This window comes from Halichoerus grypus, chromosome X, assembly GCF_964656455.1.
Source record: "Halichoerus grypus chromosome X, mHalGry1.hap1.1, whole genome shotgun sequence".
Classification (NCBI taxonomy): Eukaryota; Metazoa; Chordata; class Mammalia; order Carnivora; family Phocidae; genus Halichoerus; species Halichoerus grypus.
The window spans coordinates 117,998,924-118,018,695 of record NC_135727.1 but is presented as its reverse complement, the minus strand read 5'-3'; the positions used below and the strand labels follow the sequence as shown (position 1 = coordinate 118,018,695).

At 43.4% G+C, this 19,772-nt stretch overlaps 1 pseudogene; it reads left to right on the top strand.

The window, feature by feature from the left end:
* The first annotated feature begins 2,766 nt into the window (after window positions 1–2,766).
* The window catches only part of LOC118552149 (peptidyl-prolyl cis-trans isomerase FKBP3 pseudogene), a 136,359-nt pseudogene continuing 119,353 nt past the window's right edge, over window positions 2,767–19,772 (top strand).

The following is a 19,772-nucleotide window of genomic DNA, read 5'->3' as shown; positions in this document are numbered from 1 at the left end:
GGCCACATTCATGTAACTTTTATTTCAGCAATTGTCATAATTGTTCTATTTTATTAGGTATTACTACGCCTCTCTTACTGTGCCTCATTTATAAATTAAACTCATCATAGGAATGTATGGATAGGAAAAAACAGAGTATCCACAGGGTTCAGTACCATCCACGGTTTCACATATCCACTGGGGGTCTTGGAACATATTCCCTGCAGATAAGGAGGGGACTGCTGTTGATTTTTCTCTAGGAAAAGGAATCATAGACTTTGGGAATTCCCTAAAGAGCAGTATAGGTAGCTAGATCCAGGCTACTATCATTTCCCCTCCTCCAAGTTGGTCAGGGAAGCAATTTTAGGCTATTTCCACATAAATATTTGCCTTAATTCATAGGAGTTTTTATAGAGGTAGATTATATTAAAGGCAGTGGAAACTCCAAATACATTAATTAAATTACTTAATCACTGAAACCTGTACTCACTACAGCCAAGCCTGGTTCCCAGAGGGTCTACTGGCTTCCTCAAAATGAGGGGCGGTTTTAGGGGTGGTGCTGCCAAGTACGGTGACTGAGCCCCACGAGCCTCAAAGTGCACAGCAGGCTCATATCTCGCAGTAAGACACGGTGAGCCTTCTCAGTTCTGTTGATCTTCCCCTTTTCGTATGCTTGTTTCTCAGGGCCTGGACACCCATAAGCAGCTTTTAAAAATACCCAAGTGCAGGGGGAAAACATCAACTCTTCAAAGCTCGGAAAAGCCTCCTTGCATCTCCCTTAAATGTTGTTCCCATCTGACCACTTCGAGTCCACGAATCTTCAATCCAAAGCCTACTGGGCGCCTCTCCAAAGGGCTATTTTTCTCTCCTGGCCTGTGTTTCCAGAGCCCTGAAGTGAGCTGGCAGGGATGCCAAGCCCGTCCGCAGCAGACCAAACACAGCCCAGCAGTGCTGCGTCAGGTGGACCGGCAGGAGGTAGAAATGCAGGGGCCGCAGGTCCAGCTTCAGGACACAGACGCCCCCAACATTAGCGGGGCAAGTGTGTCCTGGCCTCTGCAGAGGACAGCTCCTTCAGGAAGCTTCCACACGTGCACAGAACAAGGGATTTCTTTCCCTACCTCTCAGCCAATCATACAGGTTTAAGTTGTGACCAAACCCTGACCTCTAATGATGGCCATTAGATCTCCCCGCCCCCCCTCCCCTGCCCTGGTTTTTGAGCACCAAAAGGCAAAGTGGGAACAAAAGACATTTTTCTTTCTATTTTTAACACAGTGTATATTAGCCATAAATTAACACTCCCCTTCCAGCACCTTTTAAGCATCGGCAGGGGCCAATTTTCTTTTTACTGTATTGTCTTCCAAAGAGCAGCCAATGGATCATGCTGTCACAGAACGCAGCCCAGTAAAATAGCCCTTGCAGGCGTCATTCTCCCAGCCCCGCTCAGCACATCTTCTGGAAGCTGCTTTATGGTGGGGAAGCCAGACGTCAGTGGCCATGATGTCTAGCATGTCCTAGGGTGATGGAGAATGGATGTCACTGTTCCCCCTTGTTTGGGAAAGAGCAAGGAGGTGAGATGAACACAAAAGATGGTGACTCGCACGAGGAAACTACTACCTTTGTCTGGATTTTTCAGTATTTGGAAGGAGAGCAAAAGAAGAAATATGACAGACTACTTCAAAAACCCCGAATTAACTCTTCATTGGCTACATCTTTTGGCTGAAATCATGCTCCATGCCCTACTACGTAGCTGTCATTCCCTGGGTCTCACATCCATTTCAGATACTGAAAATCAAAATAAAAATTGTCCTATGTTTGTCTACAGGTCCAAGCACTTAGGTCATTTCTTACAAGACCATGTTGGCATCTACTTAGGCTGTTGATGGAAGAGGTGAAAGTCTTCTCCCCAAACACTTACATTTTAAACCATGGGAATAGTGAGAATGTGATGAGATTTCAAAGTCAGATGGGTTGAGAATTTCCTGAACAGACAAAATAATTCCATGTTAACAACCAAGAATACTCTAGGGATTCTAAATCTGTCCAGACCATTTTAATGCCAATTCAGTTAATTGTCTGGACAGATCTGGAAGCCCTAGAATAGTCTTGATCATTACATGGACTTAACCTACCTTTTATAGGGAGTGCCTTAACAAGGAGTGCGCAAGGCGTCAGATTTTGAAATCTCACCATTTTGCCGGTATTCTAGTGTTGAAACATATGCATTATATAGCCAGACCCCTGGATTTGAATTCCAACTCTACCAATTACTAAGCTATGTGACTTCAAAGGGAAGTTCAAGGGAACTGACCTCTCTGCTTCTCGTTATCTTCATTTGTAAAATGGGGATATTAATAGCAACTACCTGATAAGATTGTAATGAAGATTAAGTGAATTAATATTTACAAAGTGCATAAAACAGTTTTGTCCCACAATAAGTGCCATATAAGAGATGGTGAGGCAAATAAATAGAAATCCATGTTTATGTGGTCTCTCAGAACCTCTTTTTCACCAACCACTTGAATTTCTAAATCATTACCAAAGAGGTTTCTGCTCCTTCCCCAAGGACTTGGAGGGTCCTCTCAGATCACAGCTCCAGGGAGTTGAACCCCACATGAGCAACAGTGTACTTATCACCGTGTATCCAAGGTTTGTGCAAACACCCAGAAGCTCTTGGTGAAAATGACCAAGCGACAGCTTGTGCAGAAGCCAACTCTACTCCACAATGAAATTCACAACTGTTGGACTTGGGGCTTGTATCTCTTTCTCTGCTAGACTGTGGGACTAATAATGGCCTTGACCTTCTTAGATAAGGGGCAGCCAGCCCAGATGGATTTCTGGTTCTGGGTTAGCTGTTCTGAGGAAAAACCCATGGGAGACAGTGAACTGAAGCATGCAGAATTTCTGAAAGGCAGAACAGAAAACATTGACGAGAAAGATATTGCTGCCTCCCCAATGGTACTGGAATGGATCAAGGGTTTGTTTGGCCTAGGGGCATCTCCCCCCTCTCCTTCATTGTGAAAAAGTAGGAAGATGCTCACTCGAAGGAAAACTGTCAGGAAGTCGAACATGATCCCACTTTTATCTCCAAATTTACTGAGAGAATTATAGATCACAATTTCCACTGCCTCCCTTCCCCAGCTCTGGTTAGATGATCTTTTAATCTGTGGTGGGGAGAAGTTTCTTTTTAGTAATAATATTTATTTTTAAATAATGAATGCACATGATCTAACTTTTTTAAATTATAAAAGGCTATCCAGTGAACACTTCCTCCCACTTCTATTCCCAGCCATACAGTTTCTTTCCCTATAGGCAATTAGTATTACCCATTCCTTATGTTACCTTTCAGGGATATTTCTTTATATACAAGCAAACACACACATGTTCATATGCACATTCCCTCTCCAAGTGTTTTGCTAATTTATACGAACACAATACAAATTCCACTGTACCTTTTCTTTTTCTACACTTCACAATATGTCTTGGAGAGCTTTTCACATTCATGCATGAGTTTTCTAATTCCTTTTCCATGGCTGTATAGAACCCCACTGTATAGAGGTACTCAATTTACTTATTTTCCCTTTGCAGGATCCTTTAAGTTGTTTCAAATATTTTGCTAGTACCAACAGTGCTGCAATGAATAACCTTGTCCACATACCACTTTGCACAAATGTGGAAGAGGGCATTCGTAGAAGGGAAATTGTTGGTTCAAAGGGTATCTCCATTTCGAACTTTGATAGATCTTACCAAGTTGCCCTGTAGAAGAGCTGTACCAATTTTATGCTTCCACCATCTATGAGAGTATCTATTTCTGATGGAGAGGGGTTTGATGCCAGAAAGTGTTTTCTGGCATGCAAGATGCTGCCCTCTGCTCAGGAATGCAATTTAGTGAACCCTGTTTTCAGATTCTTGCTGTAAAGGGTAGATAAGAGTCAGCTCATCTCAGATCATCTGCTTCCATCATAATGGGAGTGCTGGAGACCAGGGGTGCCTGATCAGGTGGTAGGTGGAAAATGCCTTCTACTGGTTTCTTTCCAACCAGGCCGAAAAAGAGGTGTGCAAACTGGACGGTTCTACAGGACTCCACAGCTGATCCTTGAAAAGATTCTCCCAGCAGCTGGAGGGTAAGTCAAGCCTTCCTTTTCATATTCAGATCCAAACCATCCAGCTTTTAATGGGGCTAACCAGGAAAGTTCTTGCTTGCAACCGGGCATCTTTGTTTTAGGGCAGCGGATTGGTCATCATGTGGTCCAATCACAGCTCCATTACCTCATTTGAAGTGGGTTCACTGGACTAGTTCTTCAGCAGTCATCTCAAACAGAAAGCTGGTGTGATTTCTGGACAGACATTTCTCCCAGAACCACTGCAAGGAATATGTGTCCTGTGTGTTGCAATAATGTAACTTTCATCTTTCTGAGAAAGGTGGCTAAGGGCAAGGACTCCAGAGCCAGACTGCTTAGGTTTGAATCCTGGCTCTGTCACTTGCTGGCTGGTGTGATCCTGGGCAAATTGCTTCACCTCTCTGTGTAGGTTGCCAGATAAAATATAGGATGCCCAGTTAAGACTGAATTTCAGATAAATGACAAATAACTTTTTAGTATAAGTATGTTCCAAATGTTGCATGGGACATATTAAATAAACAACTGAATATCTGAAATTCAAATTTAACTAGGCATCCTGTATTTTTACTTGCTGAATCTTGCAGCCCTACTCCGTTCCTTAGTCTCCTCATCTATAACTACCTCATAGGGTTGGTACAAGGATTAAATGAAATAGTGTTTGTAGAGTATAGAGAACAGTTCCTAAACATCATAAATGCTACATAAGATTTCCTTAAAATAAATAAATGCCATCTTGATTCAACATACATGAAGACTCTATTACTTCCATTTTTTTCCCCAAGATGAGGGGGAAAATTATGAAATATATGGTGAGTGTTAAGGAGACTCTGGGTTAAAAAAAAGATTGGCCAAGGATGTTCTGGAACAGGTAGAAGATCTGGAGTTTACTGGTTCTCTGGTCCAAGGATGAGAGAATACTCTGTGGGGCAGCAGGCCAGGCTGGGGATTGAGCGTAAGGGGCAAGGGAGAAATACAAAGGGACCCATGGTGGATGGTGTGGGACCTTAGGGGGAGCAGCTCATTTCACATCAGACATCAGAGAGTCCCACCCAAATGAGCAGCAATGGCAGAAATAGGGCTGCCAAGGACCATGTCCATGACCATGAGGAAGGGAGAGGGAGAGGAAGGGCATTGGCAGGGAGAGAAGCCAGAGCTACGATCCTCTAGGAGAGGCGGACAGGGTGTTCTGAGGAGGCAAACTCCTAGTCTCAGAAAGCCTTGTGCGGACTTTCTAAGTTCTGCACCATTTAGGCAGGGCTCAGAATTTGGCTCAGCTTCCTCTGATCAGGAAGCACAATGAGAAGTATGGACAACATTATCTACACAGGCCACTGAGGAAGGCCCAGGTGACAGAAGCCTGAGGGGACCTAGAAGCCTCCAGAGGTAAGGGTTTCTAATCTGGGTCTACACATCCCCAAAGGGTCTGTGAACTTGGATGGGAAAAAAGTACAACTTTATCTTTACTCACCTCTAGATGAAATTGAGTGTATCCTTCAATTAGGAATATGTCACATGTCTCAGTAGTATGAACCACACCTGTGACTTTGTCACCAATAGAAATCAAAGGTTTTTTTCACATCACATTACAGTTGTGGCAGATATCCTAAAGTATTGTTTCTTAATGCTCATCACCACTTAGAAATCATAGTAGTTATTGCTGCTAGGTCTTCTTATTTCAAGCATTAACAATGATGCAGAGATAATACTATATCGTTTTTTACATCAATACTATATTGTTTTTTAATATTTTGATAATTGTAGTCAATATAACTGGTTTCCCTTGTAAACTTTTGCACTGTGTTTAATGCATTTAAAACATTTTCCTGGGGCGCCTGGGTGGCTCAGTCGTTAAGCCTGAGCCTTCGGCTCAGGTCATGATCCCAGGGTCCTGGGATCGAGCCCCACATCAGGCTCCCTGCTCCGCGGGAAGCCTGCTTCTCCCTCTCCCTCTGCCTGCTTGTGTTCCCTCTCTTGCTGTGGCTCTTTCTGTCAAATAAATAAATAAAATCTTTAAAAAAAAAAAATTTCCTGAGAAGAGATTTATAGTCTTCCCCAGGCTGCCAAAGAGTTCCACATCTCAAAACAAGGTTAGGAACTCCTATCTTAGGGCAACGTCAGTCTTATGGGGAATGGCCCAAAATCTCAGGAGACCTCAAACTGACTTCCAGGAGTGTGAGTTCTTAGGTATGGCTTTTGTTTTGCTTCATTCGTTCGTTTGTTTAGGCTAATATCATAAAGGCATCTGCATTTTGAGCATACGTAAGAGGGAACATAACTCTGTGGTGGGTGCGAGGGCTGGGGGTGAGGTCTCTATCTTGTATGGCTCTGTTAATATGGGAGAAATGTCTGCACTCTGCGTATTGCCCCCCCAGAAGAGAATGAACGAGGGAGACTATTTTGCAGCTTACTTTGAAGTAAATTATACCGTTATCCAGGAAACCCCCTTTCACCTCTAAGCATGGAGGGAGAAGGCACATCCCTCTCTTCCTCTATGTGTCACACTCCATCCTGTCAGCTTGTTTAGCTACAAATGGGACAGGCAGTTGAAGGGCCTTGGGGTAAAAAGTGGGTTTGAGATCAAAGTAAGTAACAGAGTCGGACTGGCAGGGCTGCTGAAATAAAGAGAGGATTCTGACCAAGAAGTCTTCTTCAGCACGATGATCGTACTGGGGAGCTCCCGCCCGCTCGTCTCCCCAGGGTGGGTGAGCTCTGCAGACAGGAGAGCCGCTCAGAATACAGATGGGATTACTGCAGCCAGCCAGGAGAGGAAGGATGAGAGAAGATGACCAGGAGAGAAATGGCCGCAACGTAACTAGAACTCTTCTGCCTCTCGGGCCAGTGGAATTGGGTAGAGAAGGACAGAGGCAGCTATAAATGAGGGAGATTTCAAAGCCCTCTCCTAATCCTGCTGCTGACCAGACATCCATGCCACATAGACACTGCATTCAATCCCAAGTGACACAGTTACAAAAACATAGGTCTGGTTAAAACTCCAGGAGTCGGGGAGTTTCCAGTTAAGATTCCCAAACTAGAAGGCTGTCCTAAGATCCCTGGCACTGGTGGCTAGGGCTAGAACTTCAACAAAGGTGCAGCTTGTGAACTGTTCCCTCTGGCTCCTGCTTCCCGACCCCCATGGGCACCGAGGCTGTGAGCGCATGTTAGGAGTGGAGTATGTTCGGGGCGCCTGGTGGCCCCGCTGGTTAAACGTCCGACTCCTGATTTCGACTCAGGTCATGATCTCAGGGGCGTGAGACGAAGCCCCGTGTTGGGCTCTGCGCTGGGCATGCAGCCTGCTTAACTCTTTCCCTCCCTCTGCCCCTCCCTGCCTCTCTCTCCCTCTCTAAAAATAAAAAGAGTGGAGTATGTTCATTGGAAAAAATCTCCTTTTCTTCAGTGGCGTTATGGGTTGAACGGTGTCCCTCTGAAAGATACGTTGAAGCCGTAACCCTCAGTTCCTCAGAAAGTGACCCGATTTGGAGAATCCTTGCAGACAGAATCAGCGAAGGTCAGATGAGGCCATACTGCAGCGGGGTGGACTCTAATCCAATATGACTGGGGTCCGTACAACAAGAGGAAAATCTGGCCATAGGCAGAGGGAAGGCAGCCATATGAAGATGGGGGCGGAAGGTGGAGTTACGTTGCCACAAGCCAAGGACCACACGGGGCTCCCAGAAGCTGAAAGAGGCAAGGAAACACCCTCCAAGCTACCCAGTTTGTGGTACTTTGTGACTGTGCCCCAAGCCAATGAATACAATTGGCTTTAAGCTTTTCCTTGGCTTACTTGCCTCCTGCCTCCATTTCCAATGACCTCCGAACCATCAGAGGTGCAGAGACTACGGGTAAGAATCCCAGAGAGCAAGCCTGACCTATAAAAGCATGAGCAGCACGAGAGGGGAAGATATAATGTCCACCTTCCTGATGCCAAATTTAGCCGAAACAAGACCAGTGTGTCTTCCTGCTAGAATTCCCCAGTGGCTGAAGCCACATCCTTGCAGGTCATAGTGACTGCACAATCAGAACCAAGGGCCCTTGCGGCCAATCTCTCCTTCTGTCCCCCCCCCCCAGGCCCTGACTAAGCCAGCTCAGCATTTTAAGGGAGGACTTGATCCTGTAGGGCTTAGCAGCCCAGCCGTGCATCTGAGGCCCGGAAGCCAGAGGGGGAAGGAGAACCAGGCCAGAAGTTGGGGTCCAGGACTCCTGTTTTCTCTCACATTGGCCACAGGGCCACTGTCATATAGAGGAAAGATTAAAATTAAGATTGTTTCACTTGGGGGGTTAAATACTACAAATTTTTTAAACAATCCAACTGGACCTCATAATTGTGTGGCAAAGGCTGCAAAATATAAAGTGGGGAGTCTTGGCTCAAATGAAAGGCTCTCTCTGAATAACAATTTATTTTAATTTGAGATTTCTCATACTGTCCATATGGCGGGTCTTCATGGGAAAGCAACTGTCTCACAGTTGACGGGGACATCTAAAGTATGCTTTTTTGGCATTCAGGGGGATTTTTTTTTTTTTTTTCATTTAAATCACTGCCTTGGTTGAAGGGAGTTTGAAAACATGTCCCTAATGTTTCCAGCTTTTTCACTCCTGGAAATTTATTATCAACCCTTGGAAGTTATAAACTGAAACCCACTTCCCAACCAAATTACTGCTCTTTTAGGCCAACACCAGTTTGTAATTGTGGAGTTCTGTGGGCATTCCTTTGAAAATGGACAATCCCATTTGCATGCATTTAAAAAACAACAACAACAACACAACCCAGAAAGCATGTGGAGAATGTTATGACCTGAAGTAGGACAGTCTTGCCAAGTATCCCAGGCTCGTGTTGTGGAGTGACTCCTAGAATAATCGACAATCTATTTCTGGGAGAGACACAAGATTTTCAGCCAGCTCCAGGTAGGACTCTGCTGCCCCCACAGATATGGTGATAGTTTTTACTCTTACGGGGATTTCCAACCACATGTAGGGTCCAGGGGTGTGATGTGAGAAAGGGGGCTTGTTTGTTATCTCTTTTCAACTTTTTCCTCTGAGGCGCCTTATCGGCTGCTCCTCTGAGGGAGAAAGAGAAGAGCGGGCAGAATCTCAACTTCACACACAGGTACAGCTCTACAGGGAGAAGGGGAACTGCGTGAGGTATCATGAAGTCACTAAACATACTGATAAAGCCACGTCTTTCTACAGAAACCTCACTATGCAAATGTCACATCCTCAGAGAGACCTCCTCTGACTGAAGCCTCAAAACTAGCATCCCCGCCATCCTCAGTCTCCTAAACCTGCTTTGCATTTTCTCCACAGCACTGTACGTAGCTCTTTCCAGCTCCATGTTCAGTGACCTTGTGTCCATGGCTTCAAATCATCTGTGGTCAGAGTCAGAGTATTTACACCATGGAAAGTGGCAAATGCTACATATCTGGGCTCTCCCCACCCCCAAAGCCAGCTATTAACCCCTTCTTAGCACAGCACTTGCTTCTCACTATCTGGTATGACATTCTACATGTGGTTTTTACAGTCTACAAGCTATATGTATGTGTGTTTACATACAGCGTGCATAGATAATACACTATCTTATATCATTAGTTTCTTAATGATCTATCCTTCTCTCCACCAGAATGTCAGCCCCCAGACTCCTGGTTTGGTTCGCTGCTACTTCACCATACCTAGAACAGTACCCATACCTAGAAGATACTCCATAAGTATTTGTTGAGTGGATGGAGGATGCCTGAAGTCTTCAGAGGCTCCTTTATCTTCCTGTTCGAGCATTAACTCCTCTGTGGGCTTCCAAATCCCCCTCCATTTTGCTTCCACCCTTCCCCCCATGTCTTCCTGCCTATTAGTGCCATCTTTGTCAGCTAAAAAAAAAATCCACCAACTCTATTTACTAGTGATTCCTGATTTTTTTGTTTAAGCGGCTCCTCTGGGCATCTGAGAGACATTCTTCTAAACTTTTCCTTTCACATCTTCCCCCAGAAAATCATTTCCTATGTGTTTAGCCAAGGTTAGGTAATTATAAGGCACCCAGAATAAGTATATTTATTAAAGACCTTCTCTTCCAATGAGTCACTCATAATGTAGCTGAATGATTAAGACTAGCCTTGGCTTAAAAAATTATGAGCAAGTAAGACAATTATTCAACTAACTGCTAAACTGGGGGAGTAGAAACCATAAAATCTCACAGCAAAGAGAGCTGGTGGAGTTCAGGAAAACATCAGAGAAAGAAGCAGTGGGCCTTAAGCTGGTCCTGACTGATGAGTAGGGTTTAACCAGATCACGGTTTCTAACCTCAGCGCAATTGACAGTTTGAGCAGATACTTCTTTGTTGTGGGGGGCTGTCCTGTGCACTGTGGGGTGCTCAGCAACAGCCCTGGCCTCTACCAGACCAGATGCCAGTAGTACCTCCTCCCTAGTTGTCACAACCAAAAATGTCCCTAGGCATTGCCAAATGTCCCCTGGGGGGCAAAATCACCCGCAGTTGGGAACCAATGAACTAGATGGAAGAGAAAGAGGACATCAGAACTTAGAGCAATGAGAAAGGACTTGCTCACTTAACTCAGAATCCTGACTCGATCCACAAATACACCCAGTCACAAACCTGACTTCTTTTGGCATGTTAATCGGCTTTGTATGCACACTTTAGACATGTTCTCTTAAACCTATACGCTGCATCAAATCTGGATGGAACTACTGATGTGCTTTCCAAATGTTCTTGCTGTGGAACCCTTTGTTCCAACAAAATCTTAGCCAGAAGCACAAACAAATACTAAGGACATAAGCAGCATGGTTTTTATTGACACTTGAATCAAGAACCATCCCCTCCCCACATGCACCCCAGTCCTGTCCAGTGGCCCAACAGCACAACAATTCCCTGGGGTGTTTCACTACACCAGGAACATGCTGAAGGCAAAGGTGACATGGAACCTTACAATAATAGCTGTAATATTGTGATATAAACAAAGGAGCAACAGAGTAGAAGTTACAAAATCTGAGACTTTTTACTAACTGGAACTTCGTACTAACTGATGTCATTTGACCTCTCGGAACTTGTGATTCTTCATCATAATCTCTAAGGCCCCTTTCAACTTCAAAACGTTATGAATACATAAGCACAACTGTGTCACGTAATCAGTGAGCCCAGAATAATGATGTTGGCGGGTACAGAGAAGCTGATTATTTATAATGTCCCCCTAAATTCCCTTTTAGAGTCAAGGGGGAATGAGGAAGTGAACCTGACCTCTAAAATCCTCTATGAATAGCACTTTGGCCCCTGCTTGATTTATTCATGCTTGAAATTCACTAGCGCTCAGTCTGGCTGGCCTTTATTCAAAAGATCATGCTAAATGGGGTCACAAACGGAGGTGTGAATGGATATTTTTTCAAAAAATTAAGAGTGAGAGTCTTATCTGGGACAAATCTGGGACACTTGCTGCCAAATCCACAAAGTTTAGAATAAGACTTTAAAAAATGAAATGCAATAGATTCTGTTATGGACAAGCATGGGCCCAGAATGAAAGTCTAAACACTGCAATAACCAGAGACATATTAGTTCTACAACCCAGAATCATCTCTTTCCTACCTCAGTGGTATCACTAGCCTGCTCTTAGGATGAGAGAGTCTCACGCAAAGAGCAGACAGAACGTTCCCATCCTCCATCCTGGAATGACTTTTTGGCTTTTTCCTGAATGCTGGGCACGAGTCGGGTGGGAATTTGTACCTTTACTTTCCATTTTTGCTCCTTCTTTGTAAAAGAAGAATCGAAACCTCCCTGCAACCATCCAATACCGCAGAGAAACAGCACAAAACCGCAGCTACCAAACAATGATGCCGAAATCCACAGCTATGTGTCTATCAAAATATGATACTGTGTTTACAGATTCCCAATTTGGAGGAGTCATTCTGCTCTTCAATTTCAAACATAAATGAGATGTTATGCTAGTCACAAATAAATGATGATTTTTAATTGGAATGGAAAAATGTTTTTCAAATATCCAGTAACCCGATTCTTAGTGAGAACATGACAGACACATGAACTATTTTGGTGGTTGAAAAAACCATACCAGTGTGTGTGTGTGTGTGTGTGCACGTGTGTGTATGTTGGGGGAGACTTCTCTGGTCAGTGAAGATAGTTCAGAGTTATCCACAGCTATTCAGTATTAATAACTGGTGGGGGAATGAAAGGTTTGTCTCATGGAGTTGCTCTTCCCAGGAGCAATCACTCCTTGTACTAGGAACTGCTGAAACTAAGGATATTATTGCTAATTCTTTACATTTTTATTTATTCATTTTGAATAAATAGTACGGACATTGTGAAAATAATTCAAACAATGCAATTTACATACAGTGAAAATTAAGCCAACCTCCCAGCTTAGTCTCTTAGTCCCTCTGGTACCAGTTTCTTAGTCTAAGGAGATTTATTCCATCACGCACGCACATTCATATACACACATGTATATGTTGTAGACCTATGTTGTTTTAGGTATGTTATTTTATATATATGCATATACATATATACACATAAAAGCTCCCTTGTTACATAAATGGGAACATATCCACACTCCCTGCACATTTCCCCCTCTACTTAACAATATACGATGGATTAAAGATGTTTGCAAATTCTTTGCCATTCTTCCCATTGAGAGTTGGAGGTTTTTTCCCTTTCCCTTTGAATCTGGGCCTGCACGTGACTTGCTGTGCCCGATAAAATGTGGCAGAAGTGACTCTGTAACTTCCAAGGCTGGATCTTAGGAGCTTTGCAGCTCCTACCTTCATCATACACTTGGAACACTCCTTTTTGGAACCCAGATGCCATGCTATAAGAATCCCAAGCCATATAAAAAGGGTATCTGAGGTGCTCTGGACAATAATCCCAACCAGTAGCAATAGCTAACTATACAAGCAAGTCATTTTGGATGTTCCAGTCCCAGCTGAGCCTTCAGATGACTGCAGCCCTCGCTGACACTACACTGAGCAGAAGAAAAGCCCAGCTGAGCCTAGGCAACCCTCAGAATCATGAGAAACAATGAAGTCACTAAATTTGGGGATGATTATTCCATTAATAACTTATTAATTCCATTATAACTTATTCCAAAATAACTTATTAATTAGTAACTTATTCATTATTCCATTAATAACTTAAGCCACTAAGTTTGGGGATGATTATTCCATTTTGGTAGAGTATATAAATCTAAATATATAAAGTACATTTATATCAATACATAGCTATATAAATATTGAAAAATATATAAACTATATAGCTAACATATAGTCATATGCTTTCTATCTGACAAGGATGGTTCTAAACGCCTTCTGTATGTTGGTTCATTTGATTTCCACTAACCCTAAATTTTTTTTAAAAGATTTTATTTTTAAGTAATCTCTACACCCAACGTGGGGCTCAAACCCACAACCTGGAGATCAAGAGTGGCATGTTCAAGAAAAAAAAAGAGAGAGAGGAGTCACATGCTCCACCAACTGAGCCCACGCAGGTGCCCCCTTAAACATTTTTTATAGAGGTATACCATCCCCATTTTACAGATAAAGATGTGAACTATAGAGAAATTACATGACTTGCCCAGTACTGCAAGTGAGTAACCAACACTACTGGAACTTGAACTCCGGTCTTTCACCTCAGATACTTTGATATTAAGCACTATCCTAGACCACCTCAGTGGCTACTTTATTTAACTAGTCCTCAATTGATGGACATTCCAGTCATATCTAATCTTTTGCTTGTGAAAATAAAGTATTATTTGTATTTATTGAGGTATAATTGACATACAATGTTATATTAGTTTCAGGTGTATAACACCGTGACCTGACATTCGTATTCACTGTGAAGTGGTCACCACAGTAAGTCTAGTTACTATCTGTCGCCTTACAAAGTCAATACCATACTCTTGACTATATTCCCCGTGCGGTACGGTTATAGCCCCATGACTTCTTTATTTTATAGCTGGAAGTCTGTACTTCTTACTCCCCTTCACCCATTTCACCCCCACTGCCACCACCCTCCATTCTGGCAACCACCAACCTATTCTCTGTAAGTCTGGGCTTCGTTTGGCTTCGTTTTTTAGATTCCACATATAAGTAAAATCATTTGTGCATGTGTGAAAAAGAAACCATTCTTTTTAACCAACTGGGAGGATGACTGGTCTCAGTTTATTTTGCTGCATAAGTAAGTGTCAGAAGAAATATGTTGGGTACAGAATGTCAGGTGCATCCACTGCAGTCAGAATAGAGTTCCAGCCCATCTGGCCCTTGGCAGTGGGTGCCAGAAACCTTAGCAGGAAACGTGAGGACCTGGAGACCCCAGAGAGGATATTTATCTTGTTTTCATTTGGGCCCCACACGGAGCAAGTAATAAACTAACTTTCTTCAGAGTATGTTGTTCCATGGTGTATATTTTTACAGGAATTCTCAGACACCCGCAAAGGGTATTTGGAAAGTAACCTATGACCTGTGGCACATACAGTAAGTCTGCTGCCACAACCACTGTCAGTTCTGAGGAACCAATGAGCATATGTACTAGGCAATGCGTACGTTCCACAGCTATATATCCCCTTGGACCTCACTCCAATAATGAGCATGTTTGAAAAGGGGGTGGATGGACATAACCTCTTTTCACAACTGCCCGGATGTCTCTACCACCTCTGACGTTACCCTTCTAGCTCTGCAAAGCTGGAGGCTGAATGGAAGTCACCTGCTGCCACCTCAGCAGCCTCTGGGCCCCATCTTCTGAGCTGCCAGGAGGGCCACAGGACCAGCCCCTGCTAGCTATGGGGAAGGGACTAGTAAAGAAAGGTTTTGGTGTTTGAAAGTTAATGAAATCTGCTTCTGTTCATTAAAATATGAAAATGAATCAATACCTCATAGCTCAAAATGATCATGTGATAGTTGGCTAATTATCATATTTAAAAGATACTTAAGAGCCCCTCTTCTGCTCCTGCATACGGATTCCTTCCCTAGGCACTCGAAGCCTTGGGAAGAAAACATGGTACTAGAGCTTGCCTCTGTCTTCAGGACAGCTAAAGGGCCTTGAGAGTATCTTGTTCGATGCCTTCATTGCACACAGAAGTAAAGTGAGTTCCAGAGAGGGGTGATTTGCTGAAGGTACTCATGGTTGACACATCGGTCAGCTATTACTAAAATAATGTGTGCGACAAACTACCGCAAAGCTCAGTGCCTTAAAACATTCACTCTTCTCTGGCTAGGGATTGACTGATTTAGGCTACGCTGGGTTCCAAGCTGCAGGATGAATTCAGGTCTTCTCCATGTGTCTCTCATCCGTTGGACCAGCAGGCTAGCCAGACTTTGTTCTTCTGATGGACAACATAAGGCACACAGGAGAACAAGCCTAATGATGTAAGCAAACTTCAAGCCTCTGCTTGCAATATATCTGCTAATGGCTCACTCCCCAAAGCCAGTCATGAGGCCAAGTCCAACACTGATGGGACAGGGATATATGCTCTGCTTCTAGCGAAGAACTACAAAGACACATGACAAAGGGCATGGATACATGGAAGAGTGAAGAATTAGAACTATGAAAAGCGAGAATTAGAACCAGGGCCCTTGACTCCCTGCTCATTTCCACCCCTGTGTTTGCAAACAGTTTTTGTTTATCTGTCTTGGGAGCTATTTTTTCAAGCTCATGAAGGGTTTGTAAAGTGCCAAACGGAAGCGAAGGCAGGCAGCGAGGAAAGGAGATTGTAGTGCTGGTGGCGGGGTAGTGGTGATGCCTGGGAGGAGCAGGAAAGGCATCCAGTGTCTACGTCTTTCGCGGGGCGCATTCTCCACTTCACCCTGGAGGGTGAAGCCAGTGTAGCTGCTGGTCAGATCCTTCTTCATCTTTTCATACTCAGGGTCCGTGGCAAGTGGCCAACTGTGCATCCATTTCCGCACGTAGTTCAGGACTGTGCACAGCGAACTGAGATCCCTAACACTGAGCTTATAGTCTGTGCACACAATACGGGCTTCAGAACCAGACAGAGCTGAGTGGGAACCTCAGAGCCACCAGAGCCTAGCTTCATGACCTAAGGCACTTTGTCTCTCTGGGCCTTAGGTTCCTTCCATACTTCATCTCCCGTGCCCTTTCCTCTTCTAGCTTGACGTAGGCAAGCTCAGTGACTTCGAAAGTCATTCCAAGGAGACATAAAGAGGCTTGCATTCCTGAAACCCTGCTTGGAATATCCAGTTTTTGCTTTACGTGTGCAAGTGTTCTATTCTATGTGAGCTGTAATGCCCATTTGACTTTGTTTGTTACAACAGCTAGCATTACCTTAACTAATGCTCTCATTCTTTGCCCCATTGTACTGATGAGGAACCTACGGCTTAAAGAGATTAAGTTCCTTGCCCAACATCACACAACTATTAAGTAGTGGCTCTCAGTTATGCATCTAGTCTGACTCCAGAGCCTCTGATCTTAAACGCCACACTGCTCTGATGCTCATTAATAATAGTGTCAATCTTATAGGGTGGTTGTATGGATTAAATGAACTAATGTTTACCGAGTCCCTGGCACAATGCCCACCATATAAAAGCACACAGTAAATACAAGCTGCAGATGTAGTATGATGTTCCCATGTAATATGTAATATAACATGATGTCCCCTGAGGTCTGGAATAGGGAGGAGAAGGACAAGTAGGCTCAGAAAAACTTCTGATGACTATTTTGTGTTGAGAGTATTTTAGATGACCCCAGCAGCCCTAAGAAGTTTGCCACGTGCTTCTTTCTCATACATGATTCCATTTTATCTTCACAGCCAACCTGTGAGGTGTGGGGTAGGTCATATTGCCCCAAACCATTAATGCGAATCAGGCATCGGTTAGGGTAAGAGACTGGACTAGGACCTGTGTCTCCCATTTCTCACTCGCAGTTTCTTAGTCCTAAAAGGACTTGAAACAGGGAACCAGACCAGGGGGAGCCAACCTTTTTATGGCCTAGATCCACCTGTCTGATAGAAATATTATGCAAGCCACAAATGTAATTACAGATTTTCTAGTGCCTTGTTTTTAAAAGGTGGGGAGTAACTAGGTGAAATTAATTACAACAATACACTTTAGGGGTGCGTGGGTGGTGCAGTCAATTAAGCGTCCAACTCTTGGTTTCGACTCAGGTCGTAATCTCAGGGTAGTGAGATCGAGCCCCATGTTAGGCTCCACACTCAGCGCAGAGTCTGCTTAAGACTCTCTCTCCCTCTGCCCCCTCCCCCTAAAAATAAATAAATAAATATTGAAGAAAAAAAAACAATACACTTTATTCGGGGTGCCTGGCTGGCTCAGTCAGTGGAGCATGCAACTCTTGATCTTGGGATCATGAGTTCGAGCCCCACATTGGGCATAGAGATTACTTAAAACAAAGAAAAAAACAATATACTTTATTCAACCTAAAATATTTCAATTTCAACATGTAATTAATATTAAGATATTAATGAGAACTTTTACTGTTTTTATGAAGTCTTCAAAGTCTGAATATGTACTTTACAGTTACAGCACATCTCAGTTTAGACTGGCCACATTTCAAGTGCTCAATAAGCTACCATGGCTACTGGTCCTGGGATCGAGCCCCCCATCGGGCTCCCTGCTCAGCAGGGAGCCTGCTTCTCCCTCTCCTTCTGCCTGCCGCTCCCCCTGCTTGTGCTCGCTCTTGCTCTCTCTCTCTCTGTGTCAAATAAAGAAATAAAATCTTTAAAAAAAATAGTAAGTAGGTATAATTGGACATGTCCTCATGAGGTCTACATAGTTTTTTATTTTGTTTTGACCTTGTTGAAAGCATGTGGACACAAGCATGAAAAACATGCTTTCTCTTGAGAGGAATGAGAAACATGATTAAAACTCAGCAGACGGTTTCCCCCTAAATTGTTAAGTAATACCCCCAGCCTGTGATATACAGGTGACCCTTGAAAAACACAGGTTTCAATTGCACAGGTCAACTTTTATGTGGATTTTTTTTTATAAATACGGGCCAGTACTGTAAATGCATTTTCTCTTCCTTACGATTTTCTTAATAACATTTTCTTTTCTCTAGCTGACTTTCCTGTGAGAACACAGCCTATAATACATATTACATACAAAATATGTGTCTGTCGACCATGTTATTGGCAAAGTTTCTGGTCAACAGTAGGTTATTAGTACTTAAGTTTTTGGGTATTCTAAAGTTGTATGTGGATTTTCAATCCCACACTCCATTACCCCTGTGTTGTTAAAGGGTCAACTCTATATCACAGAAGATTTCAGTCTAATTTTACTCTGGTCAATAAATATTGCTCCCCCATTTTCCAGGATTCAGCAACACTCTCCATATTTCCAAGATATGGTGAAAGAAGAAAACTGATATTTTTAAATAGCCTGTTTTAAAAAAAAAAAAAAATAGTCTGTTCATTTTTACAAAATGTTTTCTAAGACCCCAGACTTTGAGATCTTGACATAAGGTTATGGTCATAATGAATGGTTCAGAGGCGAAGGCTCTAGACACACAGGAAAATTTTTTTCAATTGAAATTTCATAAAAAATGTAGGTCACTTACCCTGTCACTGTGTGCCTGACATCCAGCCCTGGCTAAGAACAATCTACTTTCTAGTCTCAGGAGCCAGGCACCCAATAAATCTCAAATTTAATTTTGATTTGTCATTAAACTTTAAAATGATCAGGTTTCTCTCATGGACGTACATGCTTTATCTTCTGGCAGGAAGACATCAGAAGCCTGAGATGGGTAAGAGAGGGCACAAAGAAATGAAAGGATCAAATGGAAACCAAGAATGTGCCCCCCCCCCACTAAAAACAGGAGCCTATGTTAGTGGGCTGTCAAATTGAACAGCTGATTTAAAGGGCTACGAAACACTCTGAGGCAAACTCAGAACAGATTTTCCCAGAGTGCACACGTGGTTAATCGTCACCTAGGGACGGAGACACAGGCAGCCGCCGGGCCTCGGAAGTGCTGCGGAGGCCAGTCTACTGCGGTCGGGGGCAAACACCCCTTCCTTCAGGTGCCGACTGGAGTTTATTAGCTGTGATTTTGACGAGATACTGAAAGAAGCTGAAATACTACTGGGGAGCCAGAGAAATGCGGAGTGTGGGAGCCAAGAGTCATTACCAGTTGTTGAGAAGTTGACAATGGGGGCTTCCTGAAAGATTCTTGCAGTCTGTGTAGAATGGTCACACAGAAGCCATTTTGCCTGTTGAAACGGAAAAGCTTTGCTTTTATAAGTCATGAATTATTTTTCGAGATATTGCACATTATCCCTCCTGAGCAAGTCCACGGCTCCCAAAATACCTTCAGGACCTCTTGGGGAGAAGGGGACATCTAAAGAGGTTAGTTTTCTAGAGGCACATTTTGTGCCCACCATGGAAAGAAGGAAGTGAGTGTTTCATGACAGACAAGTTTAATTCAAAAACAACAACAACCAAAAAAGAGGTTTAATTTTGTCTCATAAGCCTCAGACTGAATTTCTAACAAGGAAGAAACCATTTACGGTCTTGGGGAAGGTTTGGAGCACATGGACTGATTTTTCATCTATTGCCTTTTCTCAGCAAGGGCGTTCGTGTTCCAGGTGACAGGACAAAGCAGTATCAGGAATGGCCGGAGCATAGCGCACAATGATTGTATCAGGCCCATCGTCTCAACACAAACCTTGAATTCACTTTCTCAGGAAAGAAGGTATGGACTCTGGAGGAAAACAGATC